We start from the raw sequence: 9,107 nt of genomic DNA, 5'->3' as shown, positions 1-9,107 counted from the left end.
CACTCATGATTTGGCTCTCTGTTTGTCTATTATTGGTGTATAGAATGTTTGTGATTTTTTCACATTGATTTTTGTATCCTGTGATGATGGGCTTTTCTAAATACACAGTCGTGTCATCTGCAAACAGAGACAATTTGGCTTTCTCTCTTCCTATTTAAATACCCTTTATTTCTTTCTCTTCCCTGATTGCCTTGGCCAGAACTTTCAATACTGTGTTGAATAGGAGTGGTGAGAGAGGGCATCTTTTTTTTTTGGGGGGGGGGGGCGGGGAACAGAACAAGAAACACCTTTATTACATGCGTGAAGACAAAACGAGGATTTATTTGCCCTTCCGGGCTTTGATTTTCCTAAGATAGAACTCCAACTCTTTGCCCTCTAGCACATAACCATCTGCTCGGCCACACTGTCCCGGCCTGGAAGCAATGCACGCAAGAAGCTTGCCCTGCTGGAACTGCTCCTCCAGGAGACTGCTGATTTTGGCATTCTTTTTCCTTTCATCATATTTCTTCTGAATTTTTTTAGATCTTTTTTTGTTTAAAATCTCTTCTTCCTCAGGAGTCAGCTTGGCTCCCTTCTTGCGGCCCAGGGGCAGCGCGTAGTGGGACTGGTACCACTGTCGGTACGGTGTGCTGTCGATAAGCACGATGCAATTCTTCACCAGAGTCTTGGTACGGACCAGCTCATTATTAGATGCATTGTAGACAACATCCACGATCCTTGTTTTACGAGTACAACACTCTGAGCCCCAGGAGAAATTCCCTAGTCTAGCCTCAGGGCACGGTATTTCTTGTTACCTCCCTGCACACGGACTGTGTGGATGCGGCCGGGGCCAATCTTGGTGTTGGCAGCCGGGCGCCCCAACTCATACTTCCGCTTCTTGTGGTAGGGCTTTCTCTTGCCCCCGGTTTTGCGGCGCTTGTGCCAATTGTCCCGAGAAATGCCCATAGCTCGGCGCTGGCTGGAAAGAGACGAGAGGGCATCCTTGTCTTGTGCCTATTTTTAAAGGGAATGCTTCCAGCTTTTGCCCATTCAGTATGATATTGGCTGTGGGTTTGCCATTAATAGCTCTTATTATTTTGAGACATGTTCTATCAATACCCAGTTTGTTAAGTATTTTTAGTATGACTAGGTGTTGAATTTCATGGAAGGCCTTTTCTGCATCTATTGAGATAATCATGTGGTTTTTGTCATTGGTTCTGTTTATTGGTTTGCATATGTTGGACCAGCCTTGCATCGCAGGGATAAAGCTGACTTGATTGTGGTGAGTTAACTTTTTGATGTGCTGCTGGATTTGGTTTGCCAGTATTTTATTGAGAATTTTGGCATCAATGTTCATCAGTGATATTGGCCTGAAATTTTCTTTTTTTGTTATGTCTCTGACAGGTTTTGGTATCAGGATGATGGTGGACTCGTAAAATGAGTTAGCGAGAAATCCCTCTTTTTCTATTGTTTGGAGTAGTTTCAGAAGGAATGGTACCAGCTCCTCTTTGTACTTCTGGTAGAATTCGGCTGTGAATTTGCCTGGTCCTGGGCTTTTTTTGGTTGGTAGGCTATTAATTAATGACTCAATTTCAGAACTTATTATTGGCCTATTCAGGGATTTGACTTCTTCCTTATGTAATCTTGAGGGGGTGTATGTGTCCAGGAATTTATCCATTTCTTCTAGATTTTCTAGTTTATTTGCATAGTGATGTTCATAGTATTCTCTGATGGTAGTTTGTATTTCTGTGGGATCAGTGGTAATATCCCCTTTATCATTTTTTATTGTGTCTATTTAATTATTCTCTCTTTTCTTCTTTATTAGCCTGGCTAGCCGTCTATCTATTTTGTTAATCTTTCCAAAAAATTAGCTCCTGGATTCATTTATTTTTTGAAAGGGTTTTCATGTCTATTTCTTTCAGTTCTGCTCTGATCTTAGTTATTTCTTGTTTTCTGCTAGCCTTTTTAATTTGCTCTTGCTTCTCTAGTTCTTTTAATTGTGATGTTAGGGTGTCCATTTTAGATCTTTCCCGCTTTCTGACGCGGGCCCCGCTGCTGTCTTCAGCGCTGTCAGGAAGGAACGTTTAATTCTGCTGTACCCTCAGCCGTCCCTTCCTCCGGGTGCTCTGTCCCAGAGAGATGAGAATTTTATCTATAAACCCCTGACTGGGGCTGCTGCCTTTCTTTCAGAGATGCCTTGCACAGTGAGGAGGAATCTAGAGAGGCAGTCTGGTCACAGCTGCTTTGCCACCCTGCAGTGAATTCCACACAGTCCAAATTTCCTTAACACTGTGAGAGGAAAACCCCCTAATCAAGCCTCAGTAATGGTGAATGCCCCTCTCCCCACCAAGCTATATCATCCCAGGTTGACTTCAGACTACTGTGCTGTCAGCCAGAATTTCAGACCAGTAGTTCTAAGTTTGCTGGGTTCCATGGGAGTGGGAGCCGCTGAACCAGACAACTTGGCTTCCTGGCTTCAGCCTCCTTTCCAGGGGAGTGAAGGGCTCTGTTTCCCTGAGGTTCCAGGTGCCACTGGGGTGTGGGGGAAAAAAAAATACTCCTGCAGCTAGCTCAGTGTGTGCCTAAACACCTTCCTGGTTTTGTGCTTGAAACCTAGAGCTTTGGTCGTGTAAGCACACAAGTTGCAAAAACCGTGGGAAAAGCATAGTATCTGGATAGCACGGTCGCTCACGGCTTCCCTTGACTAGGGGAGGGAGGTCCGCAGCCCCTTGTATGCCTGAGGAGATGCCCTACCTTGCCTCTGCCCGCCCTGGGTGGGTTGCATCCACTATCTAACCGGTCCCAATGAGATGAATCCGGTACCTCAGTTGGAAATGCAGATATCACCTGCCTTCTGCGTTCGTCTTACAGGGAGCTGCAGACTGGAGCTGTTCCCATTGGACCATCTTGCCCAGGAATCAATGATGTTCTGGAATTGTTATCTCTCTCTCTCTTTTATTTTATTTTATTTTTTCAAGAGAGTGTCTCTCTGTCACCATGCTGGAGTGCAGTGGCGCAACTTCAGCTCACTGCAAGCTCTGCCTCCTGGGTTCACGCCATTTTCCTGCCTCAGCTTCCCAAGTAGTTGAGACTACAGGCGCCCACCACCACGCCCGGCGAATTTTTTGTATTTTTAGTAGAGACAGGGTTTCACCGTGTTAGCCAGGGTAGTTCTCGATCTCCCAACCTCGTGATTCTCCGGTCTCTGCCTCCCAAAGTGCTAGGATTACAGGCGTGAGCCACCACACCCAGACTATTATCTGTTTTTATGCATTGCTTTTGTTTATTACTTTGAATAATTTTAAGGTAAATGGACATAATATTTGTTAAGCATTCTGGTTGAAGTGCTGAATATATTTTAACTAAGATTTAAGATTTTAAGATTTACTATAAGCTATAATAATTTAGATTATGCTGTTTTAGTATAGAGATAGAAATATAGATCAATGGTACAGAACAGAGAAACCAGTAAATAACCCAATCAAATATGCCCAACTTATTTTTGACAAAAGTACAATACAATTTTTTTGACAAACGTATTTTTTAAAAAAGTACGATACAACTCAGGAAGAAGGCCTTTGAAACAAATGGTGCTGGAATAATTGGATATCCAGAGGCAAATAAATAAAAGTTGAGCTAAGCTTATACCACAGAAATTAACTCAAAGTAATTCATAAAATTAAATTTTATAAGTAAAAATCTAAAAATTTCAGAAGAAAATAAAGGGGGACATCTTTGGGACCTATGGCAATGCATGGTATTAAAAGAGTTTTAGACTTGACGTCAAGAGCACAATCCTTAAGAAATAATTTAAAAAAAGAGAATAATTTGGGTTACATTTGAACAAACAAACCATATTGAAAGAAACGGGTGACTTTTCTCAATATATTACCACATATGTTTTGATAAAAATTTTCAAATCCAAGATGCATAGTTTTCCAAATATTCTTTCTAACAAGAGTTACATTTTATACCAAATTTCTCACTAGCTTATTAATTTATGCTATGGACTCTGTTTCCAATATATAGTGTTAGGTGATATAACACATTAATCTGAAAATGTAATGAAATTGTCAAAATATTAGATTCCTATGAATAATAAAATTTTTAGTGTTTAAAATATTATTTTCATTTTTTCAAGTATATATATATATAAGCAATTTAAATGACAACTTTTGCAAGATTCAGAAAATTGAAAATATACTCTAAATTATCATAGTAATGCTAATAGTAGGAATTTCCAATTGAAAATAGGAATTTCAATAAAGAGATAAATATTAAAATGAGATCATTAGAAACTGTAAAATTATCAAAGGAATGTCCACAGCAGACCTTTTAAGAAATTTCAATTTAACAGGACCTATAAGTGGTTAAGAAATACTGTGTTTTGATCCACCATTTATTGCAAATTTGTTGCTTATAATTGAAAACTAACAGAAAACCCAATTATGAAATATTAAAGAATGAAGAAAATTTATTGATTCATTCAAGTGAAAGTGCTGGAAGGAGTTCAGAAAACAGACATGGTTTCATCTGGGATCTGGATTTGTTTTTGCTCCAGCTTTCCTGTGTCTACCAACATGTGGGTACTGGCATGATGTTTAGTCTGGATAATTCATAGTTGAAAATGTCTAGACAAAGGAGCTATTCTCACAACCATGCAACAAAGTTCCAAAGCTTTATGTTGATTGAGACACTATTCATTCAATGCCTGTTTTCTGTGGAATGAAATGTGGTAATTTTACTGGGCATCAATAACTTAATACTCTGGCTCAGATCCCAAGTGAAAGAGACCCCACTTCGTTCTGCAAAACGAAGCCCAGCTAATCCCGCCTGCGTTTTTATAAGGATAGCATTGAGGAGTGACTGTTGGGGTATTTGATGGGTATTGTGTATCTGTTTCTTAATCAGGGAGACAAGGTGAACTGTGGAATTGGAATAAATTATTGGTGGGATTTATTTGAAGCACCAGAGCTATAGGCCTTGAGTAACTGCTTGAATAATGAGGTTTTCTCTGTGAAAAATTGGGAAAAATATAGATAAGAAAGAAAAAGAAAAAAGAAAATGATGTGATTGAAAGTACTGTGTTTCTCAGTTGCTGGTGCTGTCAGAATTTTGTGAAGAACATGTTATTTTTGTTTGTGAATATTTGATACTTCATATGAAACACTGACAGTACACTGAGACTTGCGGAGCAGATGAAAAGTGAACTCGGCAGAAAAGAAAAGGGAAAAAAAAAAAGCTCAACTCATCAGGCATCAAAAATAAGCACACGAATCTTGATAAAATACTACATTCCTGCTGGAGTCCTTAGACTTCCTAACTACAATATTTATTTACAAAACAAGTTACAATAAATGTATGTACATATATATTTGTTCATAGACACAGAGACAAAACTGGTTTTGTAAATCTCGGTATAAAATATTTAAATAATCAATTGTATCAGAAAATATCAATCTAAAGCAAGGTTTAAGAACTGAACACTTTTTTTTCTACACTTGTGACACATGAAAAAAGATACAATGGAAGTCATAATATAAAGTGGGGCTTATGTGGTAGTCTGGATATAGGGTATTAATGTTAGGCATAAAGATAAAATAAGAATGAATGTGCGGTATCGAAAGAGATAGTGAAATCAGAAGGCTCCAAAGAGCTCAGAGTAACAAAAGGGATGAAAAGAAGTCTGACTTGGGGAAATTCCATAGATAGATTTTGTTTTTGATGGATTTCATTGATAACGTATAGTGGGGGGAGTGACATATCTGATGAAATGATGTTTCCCACAAATAGACTGAGCATGTGCAGTTCAGTCTCTTTGAATATTGGAGCTAGATTTACCCAGAAACAGATTCATTTTTCTTCATCTTCCAATCAAAACCCCCAGCATATCTTTTGAATTTGACAAACTGATTCTAAATCATATTTAAAAAAATGATAGCTGAAATAAGTTTGAAAAGAATTTAATTAAATAATTTTGTTACCTGATTTCAAGACTATAAAACTAGTTACCTACAACATGTTAATGGTGAAAGTATTGATAAATATATTAACGGAACAGAAGAAGGTTTCCAGAATAAACTCACACATATGTAGTCAATTATTTTTTTCAATAAATGTGCTCAGGTAATTTAATGAAGAAAGGATAGACTTTCCATAAAATGGTGATCAGGAAACTGTAAATTCATAAATCAAAAAAAAATTAATCTGGAGCAATATCTGATATCATGTTTAGCTATATGATCAGATGGATCATATAGCTAAACATAAATTATAAATGTTCTAGAAGGAAATAAGACTGATATTTTAGGACACAAAAACTATTAACAATAAAAATAACAGAAATAATGCATTGGGCTTCATCGCAAGGAAAAACATTTCTTAAGAAGATAATACTAATAAAAAAATCATACACTGAGGTACAATAGTTTAACATTTGCGGTATAAATTTCTGACTAAAAACCCTTATTCAGAATACATAATACAGAAAAATAATATATAAAGATGAGATATACAAGTCAATACATGACAAATAATCAGATCATAAGAATTAATTAAAAAAACCTTAATCAAGAAAACATAACAATGGTCAATGAAAATACGTTGACATAGTGTCCAGGAAATATATTAAAGTCTCAATGATATGCAGCTATAGATGCTAAGAATGGCTGAAATTAAAGAGACTGATTATAATACAAAGTGTCTCAGAGGAAGTGAGAGTATAAAATTGTAAAAACTTGTAAAACAGGCCGGGTGTGGTGGCTCACGCCTGTAATCCCAGCACTTTGGGAGGCCAAGGCGGGTGGATCACCTGAGGTCAGTAGTTTGAGACCAGCCTGGCCAACATGGCGAAACCCTGTCTCTACTAAAAATAGAAAAATTAGCTGGGAATGGTGGCCCATGCTTGTAGTCCCAGCTACTCGGGAACATGAGACAGGAGAATAGCTGGAACTCGGGAGGTGAAAGTTGCAGTGAGCTGAGATTGCACCATTGTACTCCAGCCTGGGTAAAAAAAAAGAGAAAAAGCTTATAAAACAATGTGACAGTTTCTTATAAAGTTAAACATACACCTAAACAATGACCCAGTAATTTAATTCATATTTATCCTCAGTGATATAAAAACATATGTACAAAAATGTTCATAGCAATTTCAATCAAAGTAACCAAATATTGGACAAAAGACTAATTGTCTATCTTTAGGCTAATAGATACATCTAGATAATGGAATACCAACTAGCAACTGAAAGGAGTACTGCATTTTTCTAAAAGAATAAATATATAATGCAATTGGGATGAGTGAAAGAAGACTGGCATACAATGAAATGTGCACTGCATGCTTCTAGTAAAATTAAGCTCTGGGGGAATAAAAGCAAAAAAATCTAAGATTTGATGATAAATATCAAATCAATAATTGCCTAGGGTTTAGATGAACTGCAGTGGGGACATGTAATACTTTTGGGGAGGATGCAAAAGTTCTCTACCTTACTGAGGTGTCATTAATATATTTAGTATATTTTCCCATACACATTCATTTATAAAATTAAAATTTGTGCAGTTTATTTTAAGAAAAATCATACCTCAATAAAGTTTATTTTAAAAAGCAAACAACAGGATTGCTGACATTTTGTTTTAAATGATTTTAGTCTTTTTAAATTATAAAGCTATAATTCTCATCACATTGTCCAACAAAGTCTTACAAAGCCCAAGCAAATTAGAAAGATTGAAAATGATGAGTGTTAGTAGAACACTATATGAAGTGTACAAAGGCTTTAAAACGATTTTCATTGATAAAAGAATTTTAGAAGGTTGAGTCATGTAGAATGGCGTTTTTGGCAGATAGCAAAATCTGAAAAGAAAAAAGGAAATGTGTACATTCACAGGGTGTATTTTTTCTTTGCTTTATAAATCACTATGGATTTGAAAACATACAAGTAATATTAAGAAGAAGAATTTCTGGAACTTTTGAGTATTAAGACAAGGCTAGACAGCTTCTTATTTCACAACGTAAGTCATGCTTGGACAAGAATAAATGAACTCTCTAGCAAAAAGACCAAGTTTAGTTTGAAATTATGACCCTGTGACAATTACGAATTTTGTAAAACACTTTCTCTCAGATGTATAAATGATCCTCTTTCTGTCTCTTTTCTCCCTCCTTACCTGCCTCCTTCTTCCCATCAATAACATAAATTCTTGTCAATAAACTTGTGTTCTTATTCTAAATACAATTTATATATAACAGTGTGCTGTTATTTTTAATTGAAAAATAGTCCATTGTTATAATAACCTTTTTTATTTCCCTGGATCCCTGGAAATTAATATTTCTCTTACTAAGGGTGTTGACTTATTTTTCCCCCTGGCAATGCAGACCTTTAAGTGCAAGTACTGTAAGCAAATATCTTGAGATAAGACTCTGTGTCTCGGAAGGAATTCAGGCCACAATACCCAATGTACAGTTAATGAACCATATCATAAAGACACATATTGCTAGATGATGAAAAGTGATAGACACACAAACATTTGCAGTATTTAGGTAAAGTTTAGGTCAGATGTATTTTGACCCTGACCATCTGGTTATAAGTTATAAATATGTATACAGATAATTTTTGAATACATATTTTGCCTTTGTGATGATGGGTAGATATGTTTCCAGCAGGAATGTTGTTCAAAAGCACACAGTCTGCTTCTCTTAAGTATTGCCAGCATAATTTTCATCTACATTCTTTATGTCCAGTCTTAAGCAACAGATTATCAAACCTAAAGAATTTTGTTTGCTTGAAATTGAAAATAGCTTTAATATTATTTTGGTGCATTTTCTTTGTGAGAATGTTGTGTGTATGCGCACATGTGATGTACGGTTTAAAGTGTAAGATTCTACCTGAAATAACTTACTATTTTTAATTAAAAAATTGAGGCTAATGCTACTGTGAAACACACTGATGATTCTATAACCACTGCACAGTGTGTTTTCTATAAGTGAATAAACATTATGAAACGTTTTAAGTTTTGGCATAAATAAATACTTTGCTTTCTTATTCCATGCCATGAGGGGCATTTATTTTTATGGCTGCCACTTCTGAATCTCATTGAATTTGAACAAAACAATACTAAAGAAGGGATATTCTTTCTGA

The 9,107-nt window shown here is 36.3% G+C and overlaps 1 pseudogene; it reads right to left on the bottom strand.

Annotated features, from left to right (window-relative positions):
• Positions 1 to 270: 270 nt before the first annotated feature.
• On the bottom strand, positions 271 to 968 carry LOC102129466 (small ribosomal subunit protein eS8 pseudogene; annotated as a pseudogene).
• Positions 969 to 9,107: the final 8,139 nt, after the last annotated feature.

This window comes from Macaca fascicularis, chromosome 5, assembly GCF_037993035.2.
Source record: "Macaca fascicularis isolate 582-1 chromosome 5, T2T-MFA8v1.1".
In the NCBI taxonomy this organism is placed as follows: Eukaryota; Metazoa; Chordata; class Mammalia; order Primates; family Cercopithecidae; genus Macaca; species Macaca fascicularis.
The sequence above is the reverse complement of the archived record's forward strand: the minus strand, read 5'-3'. Positions and strand labels throughout refer to the sequence as shown.